The 20,333-nt window shown below is 42.5% G+C and overlaps 1 protein-coding gene and 1 long non-coding RNA gene across 6 annotated transcripts in view; one reads left to right on the top strand and one right to left on the bottom strand.

Moving 5' to 3' along the window:
- LOC309542119 overlaps positions 1-20,333 on the top strand; it is an 87,934-nt gene that overhangs the window by 28,048 nt on the left and 39,553 nt on the right. The window contains exon 3 of the long non-coding RNA XR_014224094.1: positions 14,876-14,998. This is a non-coding gene — a long non-coding RNA (uncharacterized lncRNA). The remainder of the gene's footprint in view (positions 1-14,875; positions 14,999-20,333) is intronic.
- IGF1 (insulin like growth factor 1) overlaps positions 1-20,333 on the bottom strand; it is a 68,206-nt gene that overhangs the window by 17,500 nt on the left and 30,373 nt on the right. The gene's annotated exons all lie outside the window — the stretch shown is intronic.

The raw sequence follows: 20,333 nt of genomic DNA, 5'->3' as shown, positions 1-20,333 counted from the left end.
CTAATGGGGGCCTCCTGCTGCCACTGCAACACCGTCGCGCGATTTCTGTTCTCATCCTGAAGCAAAGTTCTTAACCCGAGGTACTATATCTGGGTTAGCGGAGTCTGTAACCTGAAGCGTCTGTAACTCGAGGTCCACTGTATCCTGGAAAGAGGAACGCTTTGCCCAGCAACATTTTGTTGCAAGCTCTGCTTGTCTACTTTATATTCTTGCTTTGAACAAAAATTCCCTACTTGTCATGTCACCAACGAAGATGCAAACTCTTGACGAAGCACTTCAGTCTCATTTAATTTTTTTTAAAAAGCCTACTCTGGATTTTACCCCCTGAGGGCTTTGTTTTAAACTTGCATTTAAATTTTAGCAATAACAGTTGTAAAACAAGTGTGTTTGCAACAGTTTCTCTTTGCCAAATGTAGCATATGTTTACATGTTGAATGAACTTATTTGCATTAAACACTGATTTTTTTAAAGAAAACTTGCTGTGAAACATTTTGTTCTCATAAATCCTAAGAGAGTTACCACAAGAGAGCATGTATGCTGAGTTTGCAAGGAGAATATAAAGTATCTATCAGAATGCTAAGGCTGCAGATCTCTACCCCACAGACCTAGGAGTAAGAAGAAGAAGAAGAGTTTGGATTTGATATCCCGCCTTTCACTCCCCTTCAGGAGTCTCAAAGCGGCTCACATTCTCCTTTCCCTTCCTCCCCCACAACAAACACTCTGTGAGGTGAGTGGGGCTGAGAGACTTCAGGGAAGTGTGACTGGCCCAAGGTCACCCAGCAGCTGCATGTGGAGGAGCGGGGAAGCGAACCCAGTTCCCCAGATTACGTGACTACCACTCTTAACCACTACACCACACTGGCTCCCCACTGAACTCTGTAGAAATGTATAGGCTTGCACTGTCAAACACTCTTTTGGGCCAAGCTTTCAGAAGTCACCTGACTGGATTCCCTTATTGCTGCCTTTTCTGCTAAGGGCTCTGTTTTGGTTTACTACTACAGTTGTACCTTAGTTGTCGAACCAAGGCGTGGCTTCCAATTGGCTGCAGGAGCTACCTGCACGCAACCGGAAGCCGCAGAAGCCACAAAATTGGATGTTCGGGTTCCAAAGAACATTCGCAAACCAGAACACTCACTTCTGGGTTCGCGGAGTTTGGGAGCCAAAACGTTCAAGTAGCAAGGCGTTCAGGTTCCAAGGTACAACTGTATTGGATTTAGTGGTGGCTGATGCTCACTGGGATTGGAAGGGTGGAGGACAGGGAGACCAACAGTAAATGAAGTCAGAGAGCCAGTGGTAACTGAAGCCAGAGCCCATGACAGCAGAACAAACTCGTTCTAGTTTTATCCCCATCCTCTTCCTTGCTGAATAGTGCATGGACCCTGAGCAGTGCCACGGCTGGAGTAGATGTAATAAGAAGGCAGGCAGGTGAGGGCTGGGTGAAGGCAGAATGAGGTTGGTGAGTTCCCAATTGGTGGTCCACGGACCCCAGGGATTGCTTGTAGCCCACCCAGGGGATCCGAGGCACCATTCACATAGAAACTACCATAGAGGTATAAACATTTTCAAAAGTAGGGGATCCATGACTTGGCTTTTGAAAAACAGGGGGTCCGCAATCCTCCCTGCCTCCGTTGGTTAGTTGTCAATTTGTTTTCTTAACACTGCTGCATTGTATTCTCAGTTGCAGCTGTACCTGCTGCTTATTCATACACCACAATTTTGACCTTTGTGGTGGTAGTTTTTAGTTGCCTCTTATTTAGCAGCTTTTGGCTCCCCCCACCTCCAGAAAGAAATGCAGGATACACATTTTAAAGTGGTTTACAGCACAATCCTATACACTACTCAGAGGTAAGTCCCATTAAATTTGGTGGGACTTACTCCCAAATAAGTGAGTACTGAATTACAGCCTTGATTACAGTGGTACCTCGCAAGACGAATGCCTCGCAAGACGAAAAACGCGCAAGATGAAAGAGTTTTCCATTTTTTGAGTTGTTCCGCAAGACGAATTTCCCTATGGGCTTGCTTCGCAAGATGAAACGTCTTGCGAGTTCTTGCGAGTTTGTTTCCTTTTTCTTAAAGCCGCTAAGCCGTTAATAGCCGCTAAGCCGCTAATAGCCGTGCTTCGCAAGATGAAAAAACCGCAAGACGAAGAGACTCGCGGAACGGATTAATTTCGTCTTGCGAGGCACCACTGTAGTTAATTCTCTTTCAGAATGCCAGGGGATATCAAGCTTCATCACCAAGTCCTCTACTAAGAACAATTAAGAATGTGAATGAAATCATCTATGGCCCATGTGTTTCCTGTTTCCTAGCATTTCTAGGAGGACATGGAATCAAGCTCCAGGTAGAGGCAAGCATAATTCTCAATAATTGTTCATTGGTGGTCCTCTGGGACCACCACACCCCCATGGCTGGCCCATCCTAACCCAGGGTCCTCCAGATGCTATGAACCACAACTCCCTTTCACCCAGGCAGCAGACTCAACAGTCAGGGTTGATGGGAGTTGTTGTCCAATAACATATGGAGCTCACCAAGTTGGAGATGGCTGTTCTTGGTGATTTGCAGAATCTTGATGCTTCCTGACAGTGAAGTGTGGGAGCTTTGTTTGGGAAGCAGGGCATAAATCTCATGAATGAATATAGGGGACTCTTCTAATATTTGTTTGAGGTTGGTGCCCATCTTGGAACACATGGATGACCCTGGTCTTTTACAGAAAGCCTTGCCAACATTTTTGCACACATTACGGAAGAATAGGTTATAAAATCAACAGGTTGTGTTAATTTTTAATTTGGTTGCTAGACATGTCTCACAATCAAACAGGGCAATAGACTTTCCTCTTCGAGGAATCTGCTTCCAGTAGCAGTTTTTTTCCCCTTTCCCAAATTGCTTAATCTTTGTTTTATTTTATTTTTATCTCTCATTCTCCCAATCTTGCTGTAAACTCTGTACTTTGGAAAGTGTTTACTCTCACACATAGTTGCACTGCACTATGCCCTCTTTCTAAGGCTGCTGCCGTTGGGAAGCTATTAAGTCTACATAGCGCATGATATGGCCTCTATCCTCAACACAGTAGTTTCTGGAGCCAGCTGTGCTGGTGTGAAAAGCAGAACCTATAGGCAGTATTGATCTGGGATTTGAGGCGGAAATTTTTATAGTGTTCAGGATTCTTTTGAGATAAAGGCCAACAAGAGAGTGGGAGCTGATATGATGTATTGCTTTAGACCAATATAATGCTCTAGAGGGCAAGTGTGTTGCCAGCTCGTCAGAGTTTACAAGCCTAGGTCAGATTCCATGGCTGGAAAGCTGAAGGCTGCCAGAAAACAAATATGATACTTTGGCAAGAAAAATGCTGTGTTGGACACAAAAAGGGAATTGCCAGATTTATTAAGGACTGTGATAACATAATTAGAAGCTGATGAAGCCAGTTGTCATGTTTTTGGTTCAGAAATGAACAGTAAAGCCAAATATTTTATGGCATTTGTTGTATTCTTCCTTTTTTGTTTCCTGTCACTCTCTCACACCTCTCCTCAGTCTACCTCCTGACAAATCCGCTCCACTTCCCAGTGGGGAGGAGTTGCAGTGGACCACGTGGCCACCCACTCCCCTCTGGGGGCAGGGAATGAAGTCCCGCGTCCCCCGGAAGTTCCCAGCCATGTCATTCACCTGCCAGCCAGGGTCTTATTCATCAGTGAGGGGGTGGTCTCGGGGTCTTGACATGCAAATGGAGCCTTTTGTGAGCACTCACCCAAAGTACCATTGGGCTCTGATGCATACAACTGAGTTATTTTAAATCATCCGAAAGCCAAATCAGGACAGCAAGGACACAGAGGCTGTATACACCTCTACTTTGGAGTAGGTACAGACTGATCTATTTCTGGTCTGTGTCACTTTTGCATCTTGCCACTTTTAGTATATTTGTCTTGTTTTAATGGATTTTTATTGTATATTTGTATGTTGCCCCTGTAAATCACACTCTGGCAGTGTGAAGTGATATGCAAATTGAATTGAATTGCTAACTACTAAGTCTGTTCTGTCCTGGTTTGGCTTTCATTTGAGAATTGTATTTCTTATGGATATTTTTTTTAAGCTGAGTACTTTAGTATATTTCAATGTACTAATTCACAAATCTCAAGGATAATTGCATTCTGATTCACACATTATTCTGGGATACGCAGATCGGACCAGCTGCTATCAGAATTCACAGAAAACGAATTCCTCAAGCATCCCGTTGAATTCAGTAAGAATTCTGCATAGGATTAAACTGTTGGGCATTCTTGATATCTTCCTCTCAACAGTCTTGGAATTCCCTTCCCCTGGAGATGCATCAAAGTTCAACATCAGCAGAAATCAGCATACAATGCTTTTATTCAACAAGTTTTGTTCAACCCTTCAGTGGGCTATGAATCCACATTAAAAAGGTAAAGGTACCCCTGCCCGTACGGGCCAGTCGTGTCCGACTCTAGGGTTGTGCGCCCATCTCACTTAAGAGGCCGGGGGCCAGCGCTGTCCGAAGACACTTCCGGGTCACATGGCCAGCGTGACGAAGCTGCTCTGGTGAGCCAGCACCAGCGCAGCACACAGAAACACTGTTTACCTTCCCGCTATAAAGCGGTACCTATTTATCTACTTGCACTTTTACGTGCTTTCGAACTGCTAGGTGGGCAGGAGCTGGGACCGAAAGACGGGAGCTCACCCCGCCGCGGGGATTCGAATGAATGAATCCACATTAGCAGTAAATAAATTTACTTCCCATCTCAACAATAACACTGAAGCCTTTGTTGATGCCAGTGCCTGAATATTTTTTCAATACACCTTAATCACCATCCTGTATAAAGATGTGCATCTTAAAATATCAAAGGCTGATATTTTTCCAGTATCTAAATTGTATGCCAAATGTTGTTGTTGTTTAGTCATTTAGTTGTGTCTGACTCTTCGTGACCCCATGAACCAGAGAACGCCAGGCACTCAGTTTGCTTTTTGTATGAGGCAATCCAGAGAAAATCAATTGTGTAATTTAATCCGTCTTGTTGTGCATTCGTTATGATTCATGCTCATAAGACAGTCACATGCGAACCTTCATTCAATACTGTTTGCACCTCAATAGGTTTTGGGTACACATGCTGTAACTTCCTACTGAAATCCTGTAACTTTTTATATTACAAAAGTTCTGGTTATTGTTTTTTGGTCCTGATTTTGTGGTGCTATAGCTGTCCAGACACCAATGGTAGCAGTGCAAAAACATCAGGCTATCAACTCTCAAGATTGAGATACTCACTGGGTAGTATTTCAGGGCAACCCACACTGATTTCTCTACTGATGGAAACATCTTAGAACTCTCCCACACACCCCCTCTATATATGTATGAGAGAGAGAAATCCAAAAGGGAATCATATCCAAACTGCAGCATTAGGCACATCAGGGGTTTGGGTATGCTCAGTTGAATTTTGATATTTTTTAGAAAGTTCTTTCTGTTTCCAAAGTGATTTACCATGTGGCATAGTGGGATGTTGTTAGAAGAACCCAGTCCCCAAGTCCCACCGAGTGCATGGAACTAGTGGTGCAAGACATTGAATCCTGGCCACAGTATTCCCATACATTCTCTAATAAGTTAATAAGCTTTTAATTGGAAAAGAAAAGGAATTTCCCCCCTTCTTCCTCCACTTCTTACAGGGAAAAACTCTTGAGACTTTTCCACATTCATATTTGTTGGTCTTTCAGTTGTTAGTCTTTTTAATGTTCAATAAATTCAGTTTTCCCTTACAGTTAGGCTTCTAAAGTAATCATAGTAATTCCTTTCTTGCACTATTTCCAGTCCAAGTTTTCTGAGAGTTTGACATGAATCCTAAGAACATTTAAAGATGTTTCTCAGCAGTACTTTATTATTTTTTAATTGGCAACTGTTCTTTCCTTTGTTTCATTGGATTCAAACTCTGGATTAAACAAACATCATAAATTATAGAAAAGCTGGATCACGCTGAAGCTAGATCTAGAAAATAATAATGTTTCCACGCAAAATTTTCTTTGCCTGGTCAAAACATCCCTATATTTATTTGAAAGTGCAAAACCTTTGTTTTAGAATTTGCCTACATAGTGAATGTACTTTGTGTACCCCACTGGGGCAGGGGTGAAGTCTGATTGTGTGATGTTTTTCCCAAAGTTTTTCAGTCTTCAAGGTGAGGGATTGTGACTCAGTGGTAGATCATCTGCACTGCATGCAGAAGGTCTCAGGTTCAATCCTTGGCATCCCCAGGAAGGCCTTTAATTGAAATCCTAAAGTGCACTGCCACTCAGTGTAGATGGCAAGACGGACCAATGGTCTGACTCGGGTTGCATACACATAACATTTTACTCAATGGAGACTCAGTTTTCTTATTTGGTTCTACATAGTTTACATGCAATCTAGACATACAATGGTACCTTGGGTTACATATGCTTCAGGTTACATATGCTTCAGGTTACAGACTCCGCTAACCCAGAAATAGTATCTCAGGTTAAGAACTTTGCTTCAGGATGAGAACAGAAATCGTGCTCCGGCTGCCCGGCGACAGCAGGAGGCCCCATTATCTAAAGTGGTGCTTCAGGTTAAGAACAGTTTCAGGTTAAGAATGGACTTCAGGAATGAATTAAGTACTTAACCCGAGGTACCACTGTATTGCATATTTTTTGCTCTGAGGAAGTGCTTCATGGGAAGCTGGATTCATGCCAAAAATAAAAGCTCATTGCAGTGTGTCCATTTCGAAACAGATGTAGGTGATCCCAGCAGTGGGGTGGCTGCATCTACACCCACCCAATGACACTGTAGGTAGATTAATATGTAAGGAGCCTCAATATAAGGCCGCAGCTCCTTATAATGTCTAACTCTGAAAGATTTGCATAGCAGTGACTCAGTAAGGATTGACTTGCACTGTGGTTTCCATGACGAATGGAGTAGATCATCCACCTCACTGTACTGCCTGTAAGTTGTTGTTATATTTCAACTACATTGTGTAGGTCTGCACAGAGACATAGCCATGTCCCTATCGGTTAAAAACCAATTTGTAAAGTGGATAGGTGAACAATGCCTTGTTCCATCCCCATTTTACTCCTGGTATACCCTATGTCACTACTGTGCATTATGTATATCAGGAGTGGGGAATCTGTGGCCCTCCAGGTGTTGTTGGGCTACATTCATTTTTATGATTGTGAGTTGTGTTTTAATGCTGTAACTCACTGTGGGACCTTAGGGTGGAGGGCAGGTAATACATAGATAGTGATAATAATACATACATACAAATGAACACCCATCACCTGTGACCATCAAATGGCTGAGGATGATGGGAGCTGTTGCCCAACCACCTCTGGAGGTTCATAGGTTCTCCATCCCTGATGTACATGTATGATCATGTAACATTATTGTTTGCTAACTGTAATATATCAGCATGGAAATGCCCTATAATGGCTTGCAATATTGCTACAAGCTGTGACAGTGTGCTGAGGGAGCAGTTATCGCTCCCCAGTCTAGTAACTGATTTGATCAGTATGGATCCATGGCTCAGAAAGCTGAGAGGTGTGAAAGATGGGGAGATGCTGTCTAGTTAAGCGTTGCCCATCCCAGGGGTAGTTAACCTGTAGTCCGTCAGATGTTGTTGGACTCCCATCAATCTCAGCTCCCATCTTCCTGAGACATTGGCCATGTAGACTGTGCCATGTGGGCTGCTGGAAGTCCAACAAGCCATTGAGGGTCATAGGCTTTCCACCTCTGGTTTATGGTGATAACAACTCTACAAGATTCCAAAAAGAGGTCCTTCACCATCCTACCTGGAGATGCTTGGGAATTGAACCTGGGACCTTTTGCATGCAAGACCTGTGCTCTACCACTGAGCTATGGCCCTTCTCATAACTGAGGAAGACCACTTCTCAAATGTTACAGAGTGCATGTTGTTCAAACACTTGAGGTTCTAATAAAAAGCAAAGTAGATTTAACAAGTCTGAAGTCTGTCTACCCTGTCTACCCAGCCTAAGCTCCTGAAAGGAAAAATGAGGCTAAAAAATAATAAATGCAGTAATAACACTGTTCAAGACATTTGGTCCACAATAGAATAGACAGTATTTGAATCCTACTACAGTGGTACCTCGCAAGACGAATGCCTCGCAAGACAAAAAACTCGCTAGACAAAAGGGTTTTTGGTTTTTTGAGTTGCTTCGCAAGACGATTTTCCCTATGGGCTTGCTTCGCAAGACGGAAACGTCTTGCAAGTTTGTTTCCTTTTCCTTAACACCGTTAATACAGTTGCGACTTGACTTCGAGGAGCAACTCATAGAACGCGGTGTGGTAGCCTTTTTTGAGGTTTTTAAAGACTTTGGTGATTTTTGAAGCTTTTCCAAAACTTTCCCGACACCGTGCTTCGCAAGACGAAAAAAACCGCAAGACGACAAAACTTGTGGAACGAATTAATTTCGTCTTGCGAGGCACCACTGTATGTAGTATATGAAGAAGAGTCTTCACCTCCTTTCCCTTCAAAGGGAAAGGAGTAAGTGGAAAGTAAGTAAGTGGAAAGCAACTGCTGTAAAGTATTGCAGAATGAAGAAAGGGAATAAAGTTCATACATGTATAATGATAGGGCTATTGTGTAATCAGTCTTGGCACCTTCCTGGCTGTGCCCACATTATTCTGTCACAGCTTTTCACTGCACTGTTTAGAGAAGAGGTCACTAGCCGTGTTGTTCTTGACTGTTTGGAGTCATATTTTTTTTGCCCAGTAGCCCTGTCCTCCTTAAAGTGGAAGGATTGGATCTGTGGAAGTGTGGAGCACCTGCCATTCCTGTGAGATAAGACAGTTTGGGGTTTCAATGGCATCCCTCAAATACAAGCACACAAAGGGTTTTTGGGGACAGTTGAATAGGTTATTTAGAAATGCACGACTTCCTTAACTGTCAGCCTTCACCCACCCAAATGTCTGGGGCTGATGGGAGTTGTTGCTGGGGACTGAGAGAGGAGGACCAGGATGCTGGGGTGTGGAGCTTGTATGCATACCTCTGTCCCCCATCTCCCCAGTTTTAGCTCACACATGTTCAGATGAACACCTGAACACATATTTTATCTTTTGGGCATCTCTCAGGACGATACCATGACAGATCAGGACGACTTCCCGTCTTACATTTTGTGATGCTAATACAGATTGAGGGGGTGAGCTATACGTTATTCTAACAGCACCTCTGGAAGAAATAACAAGTGGTGGGGATTTTCAGTGGGTAAAACTGAGTACAGGAAAGAGTTAAGCCAACCTCTCTGTGACCCCAGTCCTGACTGGTGCCCTGTGTACCTGCTTTTTCTGAAAGATGAAACTGGCCAGTGACTTTCCAGGATTTCAGTCAGGAGTCTTTCTCAACTCTACCTGGAAAAGCTGGCGACTGAACCTTGAACGTATTGCATCTGTGTTTAAAGCATGACACACAGCAGGACTCTGAAGCTTTAGCTAAGTCAGAAACAAAGGAGAGGCCTCCTGAGAATAAGTAGATGTAACACTCATTATAAATTATAACTTCTAATGAAGGCATGATCCAAATCCAGGAGGGCTCTGATGTGCTCTTAGAACTTCTGCATGGAGGGGCTGTCCTGATAATTATGCCCTGGAATAATCCACGCATTTAACTGTGAACCATCCTGGCATCCATGGAACATTCCCAGGCTCATGGAAGAGAATGAGAAAAAGATCAGGGGTGGAGAACCTGTGGCACCGCAGAAGTTGGTGAACTCCAACTTCCATTGGCTCAAGCCAGCGTGACCCATTGGTAAGGGATGATGAGAGATGTAGTCCAACAATATCTGGAGGGTTACATGTTCCCCACTTTCAGAGGTGTACCTAGGCTCCCCTGTGCTCTTGGCAAGAAGACATATTGGCCCCTCCAAAGCTGGGACAGACTATGGACCAAAAATGGAAAAAACTTTGCTTTTTGTCGCCTTTCGTGCTCCTCTAGTGACTTCCTCCATGGTCATAAGGGTCTGCTCCACTCTGCCCCTCCTCCTCCTCTTCCATCTGCCTGCCTGCCTGCCTGCCTGATTGCCTCTCTCCACTTGCTGCCTTCCTTTCTGCCCCCTCCCTCCCTCCCTTCTTTCTTCCTCCTGCAACTCTTGCCTGCTCTCTCATCTTTCTTCCCTGAGCACTCTGCTCACATTTCTAACAGTGCCGCCAGCCAACTGGGGAGGGGGCACTGGGGGGCTGCTGCGTTGGCCCAAACCAGCAACCAGATTCCTCTGCCAAGTTGCCCAGAGGAACCTGCATGCTTCATCGGGCTGCCCAGAGCAGTGTAGGAGCACCCTGGGGAGCATGCAGATGGGCTGACGAGCGGGCTACTAGCCACTCTGAGCCAGGGGCACAATTTGTGTGCCTCCCTGGGCCTGCGCCCTTGGTGGGGGCCAACCGAATGTCCCTGCCCATCCTTGACATAGATTAATACACATAAACCTGGAAAGCTCCACAAACACACCAGAGCTGCTAGACTAGAGAAGTTTGATGCTACCCAGACAAAATAAAACTCTATCCAGTTTGCACGTCGTGCCTTGACCTGAGTTTCCCATTGGTACCCCTAGAAGCTGAAAGGGAGCCTTGAACTCATATGACAGCCCTATGAGCCACAGGGCACATGCCTGATTCAGTATTGTGGCTAATGCATCTATAATTCTTGACTAAGTAAACAAATATTTTTACCGCATTTCCCAGCTTGCAAGTAGATGTAGAGAGATGAGCACTTTTGCCAAAACAAAGGAAAGGTTTTAAGCATTTGCCATCACTGCTATTCCCCCCTCCCATGCCAACTGTCTGAGCCTACTTTCTGCTGCACGTCACTGGATCTCTTCACAATTATTAATAACTTTCTGGAAATGGAGCTGTTGGCTGCTGCATTCTGTGTAATGTTGTTTATCCCTCTAGCAGTCAGACAGCAGGCCATTAAAAATAAATTGCAATCTTTGGAAGGCTTTCCCACCACCTTTTCATCTTTTTAAGAATTTCCAGCAATTAAAGGTTGACTAAAGAATGCTGATAAGGAGCAAACAAAATGTTGTGGTTGGCATGCAATCAGGAAGAGTAGTGCAATCTGGAATCCCATCTGCACCTTGAATATGAAGGTGTAACAAACCACAATGCAGCTTATTAGGATATATTTAATTACAACAAATAAATAATGTGACACTAGGAACCATCATATTCCTACTTAGCACTGACGGTGTAAACCTGCGCACATTTGCTTGGAAGTAATTCCCCATGCAATTTAGTGGAGCTTCTCGTTAGCAAGTGTGATTAGGATTGCAGTCTCGGATCTGTGCCTCTTTCTCTCCATTCCTCCCCCCACCCTTTCCCGTCAACTTTATACTGCAGAAAGTTGCAAAGCCGACATCTGGTTCTGGAGGAAATCACCATTGGAGACTTGTTAAATATTCAAAAATGCTTGGAAAGTGTTGCAGTACAGTAGGAAGACAAGACACTTAACCACGCTGAAAACCAGAGACATTGCCGCTTATACAATCCGTAACTTGTTCCATCTGTGCACCGTGCAGTGTTCCAAGTCAATCCTAATTAAGCATATGTATGAGCCGAGAGGTGTATTCATCAGAAATACTCTCAGTTCCTCAATAGTGTGGCAATGAGCAGGAGATTATCCTTGCCTTCTTTCCAAGGTGACGTCACTACATTAGGTCTTTTGTGCTGATAATCGGGACTTAGGAAAGGTTTTATGTTCTTAGCGCCAGCATTTTAAAATCTACTCATACTGATTTTAATGTAATAAGGGTCAGCAGAGCTTTAAAAATTAATATTTATCTTGAAAGATCAGAATTCAAATCTTTCCCTCTCCCCACTTTGGGGAGTGTGTGTGTGTGTGAAGGGGAAAGGAGTGAGAGGGGTGATTTAAGGATAAGCAAGCTTTGGGCTTCAGTGTTCCTTTGTCACATCTGGCAAAGATCTAGAATATCATCCAAACTGATTTGCTGTAAAAAGAACACAGCATTTCAGGCATACAAACCTATTGCTAACATTTTAGTGTTGAAGCTGACAATAATTATAGAAGTCATTTAATAGAGTAGACATTCTTAATTTATGAGTTCAGGTTGTAAGCTTCCATGTCAGGCATTGTACTGGCTGAAGATTTAGTAGCAGTGATATGGCACTTTCATTCTAAGACAGGAGAAGCAACTGAGGTCGCAACATCATGTTAAGATCTATTTGGAGCACATCCCATATTTTTTCTGAAGAATCCCTCATGTGCTTTCTAGTCCCCACAGTTCCTTCCTTAGTTACCACCACTAGCAAATACCTCTATACAATACTTTTGAACTATTCTGTTCATCACGTGCTTAGTCACTTAAGGCCTGTTCCTCAGCCAAACTCTCAGGAATACCTGGCACCATTGGGCCACTCAGATTTGGCTGAGGTAATGAGCTGTGCCTTTATTCAGAAAGCACTCTAATTTGGAAGTCAGAAATTTAATTTTATAACAGGAGTGAAAAATGTCTCTGTGTATCTTGCCGCTTGCAACTCCCCCTAGAAAATTGTCTCCAAGCTTTGAGTTGGACCCCAAAAACATTATTTTGGGAGCTCTCTCAAATCACTTGTATGGTAATTAGGGATGGATGAATCTTTCTGTTTTTGTTTCTAATTTTTCCAGATTTATGTTCAGTTCTCCACATTTGTACATCCCTTTGTTATATATATGTGTGTGTGTGTAGTTAGGTAGAGTTAGAGTTATATATAAATAAAATTTCATAAGGATTTTAGTGTGAATTTTTCCTAATGTATATGCTTGTGTGCAATTGTGCCTAACATACACTTTTTTGCAAAGCAATATTCTTCTATATAACACATTTTTGTATGTTATTTTCACTAATACATGTGCTTTTATGCACAGGTTATCCTAATATGTGCAGTTTTGTAATCATTACTTGGCTAGAGAGCTGCTTTGCAAAATTCAGAGAAATGCAGATTTTGAAGGATGGATGTGCTTCTGTTTGTGTATTGTTTTCAGAACGTGTGAATTGATTTCTCCTCCATCCCTAGTGGCTATAGAGAACCCAACTTACGGGGATTTTCTAAAACATGTTGCAAGGAAAGTGAGGTTGAATAGGATGTACATGCAGCCATTGTGTCATACACTATGGGAGGAAGTGACTATGGGAGGAGAGGGACATATTCCTACTCCTTCACCATGGGAGAGATTGGGCAGTCAGGTTATGTATGAAGTGTATCTAAGTAATAAAGTAAGTGGCAGAGATGAGCAGAATACAAAACACATGCCTATTGCTGAAATACTATGCTATCATAAGTACAATATACAGTGGTACCTCGGGTTAAGTACTTAATTCGTTCTGAAGGTCTGTTCTTAACCTGAAACTGTTCTTAACCTGAAGCACCACTTTAGCTAATGGGGCCTCTTGCTGCCGCCGTGCTGCCGGAGTCCACTTTCTGTTCTCATCCTGAAGCAAAGTTCTTACCCTGAAGCACTATTTCTGGGTTAGCGGAGTCTGTAACCTGAAGCATATGTAACCTGAAGTGTATGTAACCCGAGGTACCACTGTATAATCAAATTGGATGCAACAACTTTCAGCCATGAAGCACTCCAGGGAAAGAGACTTGGAATCCTAGATATTGTTGGAAAAGCCACTCATCTGTTCCATTAGCACCTACCATGGATCTCTGCCTGCTATACTGATGCACCTGCAAGGAATGAAATTATTCCTTTGAGCAAAAAATTATTCCTTTGAGCAAAAAAGTCTGCTTGCCACAAATATAACAGGGTGATTTCTGAGATTCTCCAGAAGACTCTCCAGAATGGCATGGGAAGCAGAAGGAGGAATTGAAGAAAAATCTCCTCCCCTTCCAGGAGCATCAGCCTCCACTGGATTGCCAGCTCTTCTGCAAACAGATGGAACCCTTTTTGTGGAAACTCCATTGCCCCTGACTATGTTCTTCAGATTGCCTCTTTCCTTTGAATAAAGAGGAAGTAACTCTGCACACAAGTGAGTTCATACTTCGGAAAACTACCTTGAACTATATATAACATGTTGGTGAGATTTTAAAATTACGGAATGTGTTTGCAAAACTGGCATCGCTGTGCTCATGGGTTACACAAGAGTCTGATGTCAGCCTCCTCGACTGGAGTCACACTCTTGAGCAACTTGGATGGGAGAGTTCACATGCAAGAGTCTTTCCAACAGTTCTAGGAATTTTATATCTTTAAAAGCATTCAATATACTTCTTTTCATGCTCAAGCATGGCCCTTCCAAACCTGCACTGTTGTTTTCCAGAAATTTCAGTGAACTGGGGTCACTGAGTAGATTTCTCACTGTTTACATGGAAGCTGGGCAATAATCTGCTCCCTCAGTAGATTCTATTACAGAAGTCTAAGGTGAGCTGGTATAATAAGTTTCATATAAGATATTCCTTACACATAGTGCTGGCCTGGACAGCACACCAATGGATAATTTTTTTCTGGCAAAGCTGTCATTTGACACTGTTTCATCTGCTGACACTGTACACATATGATGCAGGAAAGCCATGATCAAAAATGTAATTTCAGTGGGAATGCTAGTAGTTATTTTCATGATTTAGTATTATGTGACTCCAACTCTCTACCCACACATTTTTTTCTTCCTAATTGCCTCTTGTGTACTGGAATTGTGTTTCAGTTTTCAAACCACTGACACACTGGCTTAAGGGTCTATGCTTAGACCATGGATCCAGTAAGGAATATAATTTTACATCTTTTTAATCCCTCAGGACAAATTGAAAGGATACATTTTACAGTTGGGACAAATTCTAAAAATGATTCTTGCGTCTGAATATCATTTAAAACAAAAGGTGCATAACTTGCTTTCCCACAAACTGCTTTATTTTATTTTTTTGCAGAGTTAAATCTAAAACCCCTGAATATCAGTCGCTTGGGAACAACAGTGGGAGAGTCAGGGGGCAATTTCACAGTCTTCCTAGAGGCATCTGTTGGCCTCTGTGAGGAACAGGATGTTGCACTAGGTAAGCCTTTGGTCTGATCCAGTTGGGCTTGTCTTATGTTTCTATGTTCTTATGCTCTTAGTATATGCTCTTAAGATAAGCAAGTTACATTACTGAGACAATTCCAGGGGTGCACTCTGGACATGGCGAAAGTCAAAAGGGCAGGTAGCAACACATGGCACACCCTTCTTTGGCAGCATCTCTAAGTGTCCACCTCTCCTGGTATACCCCACGGAGGACCTTAAGGTCCACAAATGACAACACTTTGGAGGTCCCAAGTCGCAAGGTGGTTAGATTGGTCTCAACTAGGGCCAGGGCCTTTTCAGTACTGGCCCCGAGTTGGTGGAAAGCTCTGCCACAAGTGACTCGGGCCCTGCGGGACTTGACATATTTCCGCAGGGCCTGCAAGACAGAGCTGTTCCGCCTGACCTTTGGTTTGGACTCTTATGTTTCCCTCCCCTTATGGTTTTGAACTATGGGCTACTATTAAAATGAGGCTGCTTTTTAAATTGCATTTTAACCCATATTTTAAATTGTCCCCCCCCTCCCCTATTATGTTTTTATTGTGATTTTACTGGTGTTAGCTGCCCTTAGCCCAGCTCTGGCCAGGGAGGGCGGGGTATAAATAAAATTTTATTATTATTATCATTATGATGATGATGATGTTCTCCATGCATACAAGCCTGAAAATCACTTATCAGAGTGATCTTGTGCTTGCAAAACCGTATGTCTGCATTTAACTTTGCTCTCTGGCACTAAAATAGCACTTGTTGCTGGCATCAGCCAAACAAATTATACCTATTCTTGCTTCTCCAAGTCACGGGGACAAAAGACAATTTACCACAGTGGCAGAGCTCCTTACCTGGTATTTTTAATGTTCAGTGAAGAAGATATGAATCACCTTATAAAACACACATTATGCCAGAAGACTTGCATTAAGTGTACTTGAATGGGTTTTGATTGTTCTTACAGTTTCCTGTTGTTTGTGTACTTTGAATCCCAATTTGTGGGCTTTTTTTTAAAAAAAGAGGAATATCTAAATTTCTAGGAAAAGCCAGCACTTGGAACCCTGAGTAACCTTTGTTAATTTTTAAAATGCAAATGCAGACTATATGTCCCTTCAGTTTCAGCCATCATTATTTTTAACTCATGTCATGAATTATTAGTTTTCACTGAATGCCTCTCATATTCTTATCAGAAGATTCATTTTAAGTGTATTAGGATGTTCTGTGTGACAGGAAGTCAAATCTTTAGGTCAGCCCTTACTCTCTCTCTCTCTCTCTCTTTTTTTTAAAGTGACTGGTGTATCTTGAAGTTCAAGTAGGACAATTGCTGATGATTCAGTAGCTAGCAGTAAACCTATCTGCTTTAAACACCTAGCCTGGATAATACTGAGGAGCAGTCAATTTTTGAAAAGCTAAGGGTGCATGCAGTGAAGTAATCAAAAGCGTGTAATATATATTTGGATTCTGGGTCTCAAAAAGTGTTAAAAGATCTGGGGGAACGTCAATTTCTGGTGGCAGAAAAACAGAAATGCGAACTAACTTGACAATAATCTAATAATCTACAATTGTCTTCAAAAATCTGACCAGCTGAGAGAACAGCCAGTTCTAGACAAATAATAAAGCAACCCTAAGCTATGCTAGCTCATTTGAGGTACAGTTGTAACTTGGCTCCTGAATGCCTTGGGAGTTGAACGTTCCGGCTCCAGAACGATCAAAAACAGGAAGTTACTGTTCCGGTTTTCAAACGTTCTTTGGGAAGTCGAACGTCCAACAGGGCCTCTGTAGCTTCCGATTGGCTGCAGAAGTCACGCTTTGGAAGTCAAATGTTTTGGAAGTTGAACGGACTTCCGGAACGGATTCTGTTTGACTTCTGAATACGACTGTACTAATGTTTGGAGAATATACACTTCAACTAATGTTCCATCCAATGAAAGCTTTTATTGGACGAGGCCAGTGGCATCATATTGGCTCAGTAGGGTGACACTCATAAGCTTTCAGTTTCCTTGGAAGTTTTGTATAGAGCAGTCAAATGGGTTATCCTCCTTTTCAGCCCATTTTCTTTTCTCTTAACCATGGCATGCATGTCTGGCACAGATCCCTATTTGGTAGCTGTGTAGATACTGTACGGACTTTGTGTAGATCTTTTCTTGCCCTCATCATTAACATTGTCAGACCTTTTAGCTGTCCACTCTATGTTCCTCTCCATCAGGAAGTTTCTGACTTTTAATTTATACTTGTATATAGGGATGGATCGAGAATCAACTTTGATCCTCTCAGTTTCCCATTTTTCTAATCTAAGATCTGGTTCTCCACATTTTTCTGCAGCAATTTGTGGGATGGGAAAGAAATCAAATCATGAAAATTTGTCAATATATTAGTGTGAATTTTTGCTAATAAATACCTTTTTGTATGCAGTGTTCACACACACACACACACACACACAAGCAATTTCCCTAATATAGTGCATTTTTGTATGCTATATGCATTTTATGAATATTCTCCCCAACCTATGCATTTTTAGCAAAAGGAAGAACAAAGAAACAGTGGGGTCACTCAGAGGAGAAGATGGTGAAATGCAAACAGGGGACACAGAAAGGGCTGAACTCCTCAATGCCTTCTTTGCCTCAGTCTTCTCCGATAAAGAAGACAATGCCCGACCTGAAGAATTTGAAGCAAATGATTCAGCAAAGGAAACACAGCCCAGAATAACTAAGGAGATAGTACAAGAATATTTGGCTAGATTAGATGTATTCAAGTCTCCAGGGCCAGATGAACTGCATCCAAGAGTATTGAAAGAACTGGCAGATGTGATCTCAGAACCACTGGCAGTCATCTTTGAGAATTCCTGGAGAACAGGCGAAGTCCCGGCAGACTGGAGGAGGGCAAATGTTGTCCCTATTTTCAAAAAGGGGAAAAGAGAGGACCCAAATAATTACCGCCCAGTCAGTCTGACATCAATAGCAGGGAAGATTCTGGAGCAGATCATTAAGCAAACAGTCTGTGAGCACCTAGAAAGGAATGCTGTGATCACCAATAGTCAGCATGGATTTCTGAAAAATAAGTCATGTCAGACTAACCTGATCTCGTTTTTTGACAGAATTACAAGCCTGGTAGATGAAGGGAATGCAGTGGATGTAGCCTACCTTGATTTCAGCAAGGCATTTGACAAGGTGCCCCATGATATTCTTGTAAAGAAGCTGGTAAAATGCGGTCTTGACTATGCTACCACTCAGTGGATTTGTAACTGGCTGACTGACCGAACCCAAAGGGTGCTCATCAATGGTTCCTCTTCATCCTGGAGAAGAGTGACTAGTGGGGTGCCACAGGGTTCTGTCTTGGGCCCGGTCTTATTCAACATCTTTATCAATGACTTGGATGATGGACTCAAGGGCATCCTGATCAAATTTGCAGATGACACCAAACTGGGAGGGGTGGCTAACACCCCAGAGGACAGGATCACACTTCAAAACGACCTTGACAGATTAGAGAACTGGGCAAAAACAAACAAGATGAATTTTAACAGGGAGAAATGTAAAGTATTGCACTTGGGCAAAAAAAATGAGAGGCACAAATACAAGATGGGTGACACCTGGCTTGAGAGCAGTACATGTGAAAAGGATCTAGGAGTCTTGGTTGACCACAAACTTGACATGAGCCAACAGTGTGACGCGGCAGCTAAAAAAGCCAATGCAATTCTGGGCTGCATCAATAGGAGTATAGCATCTAGATCAAGGGAAGTAATAGTGCCACTGTATTCTGCTCTGGTCAGACCACACCTGGAGTACTGTGTCCAGTTCTGGGCACCACAATTCAAGAAGGACACTGACAAACTGGAACGTGTCCAGAAGAGGGCAACCAAAATGGTCAAAGGCCTGGAAACGATGCCTTATGAGGAACGGCTAAGGGAGCTGGGCATGTTTAGCCTGGAGAAGAGGAGGTTAAGGGGTGATATGATAGCCATGTTCAAATATATAAAAGGATGTCACATAGAGGAGGGAGAAAGGTTGTTTTCTACTGCTCCAGAGAAGCGGACACGGAGCAATGGATCCAAACTACAAGAAAGAAGATTCCACCTAAACATTAGGAAGAACTTCCTGACAGTAAGAGCTGTTCGACAGTGGAATTTGCTGCCAAGGAGTGTGGTGGAGTCTCCTACTTTGGAGGTCTTTAAGCAGAGGCTTGACAACCATATGTCAGGAGTGCTCTGATGGTGTTTCCTGCTTGGCAGGGGGTTGGACTCGATGGCCCTTGTGGTCTCTTCCAACTCTATGATTCTATGATTCTATGATTTTTATTTTTTTGGTTGGAGAACTGCACCACAAAATTCAGAGCAGTGCAAAGTTCAGATGATGGCTGTGTTTTGGTTCTCATATCGTTACAGAAAGTGTGAATTAAGTAGTTTTAACTTTAAATGCAAACTAAATTGAATTTCTCCCCCATCGTTACCTGTATAGAATGAGTCATACAGTTTGACTGTGGCCTGCATAATATGAAGCTCAAGACTCAAGATAAGTTAAACATGTTTGTCAAATGTTTATTTGCCTCTACAAGACTAACAGTATGGTATAGTACGATTATATATATATATATATATATATATATATATATATATATATATATCCTCTAATTTATCCTCTAATCTCCTCTAATATATCCTCTAATCTCCTGTTGTTCTCTAACGTCTTTGAGACATCTGTCCCGAGCAACTATACAACTATACAGCAACTATACAGCAACTGTCCCGAGCAACTATACAGTGGTACCTTGGTTTAGTACTTAATTCGTTCCAGAGGTCCGTTCTTAACCTAAAACTGTTCTTAACCTGAAGCAGCACTTTAGCTAATGGGGCCTCCCCCTGCTGCCGCACTGCCACTGTGCGATTTCTGTTCTCATCCTGAAGCAAAGTTCTTAACCCGAGGTACTATTTCTGGGTTAGCGGAGTCTGTAACCTGAAGCGTATGTAACCTGAAGCATATGTTATCCGAGGTACCACGGCAGTTGCATTTTTGGGAATTACACCCCCTGTTTTTATTTAAACTGGGTGGCCTCTGCTTGTGTCATAATCTAAAAAAAAAGAATGATTTGAAATAAAAATCTGTCGTCTATTACTTGATTGCTAATAGTGCCATCAAATTGGATTTATTTTAAAATTTAAATCTGTTTTGACATCTTTAAGATTCATCTGTTTTGAATCATCAATGATCTTTGGGAAGACATGCATTTGAATCAAACACATAAAACTTCCTGGTATCGCCCTTGTTTGTTCATCAGGACTTTAGTAACAGGAGAAATGTACAGCCACTTTCGTGAAAGCAATAATCAGAGCTTTCGGAAATCAAAGAAAAGCCACA

Source organism: Podarcis vaucheri, assembly GCF_965113315.1.
Source record: "Podarcis vaucheri genome assembly, chromosome: 10".
In the NCBI taxonomy this organism is placed as follows: domain Eukaryota; kingdom Metazoa; phylum Chordata; class Lepidosauria; order Squamata; family Lacertidae; genus Podarcis; species Podarcis vaucheri.
This window is presented reverse-complemented; position numbering and strand designations above follow the sequence as displayed.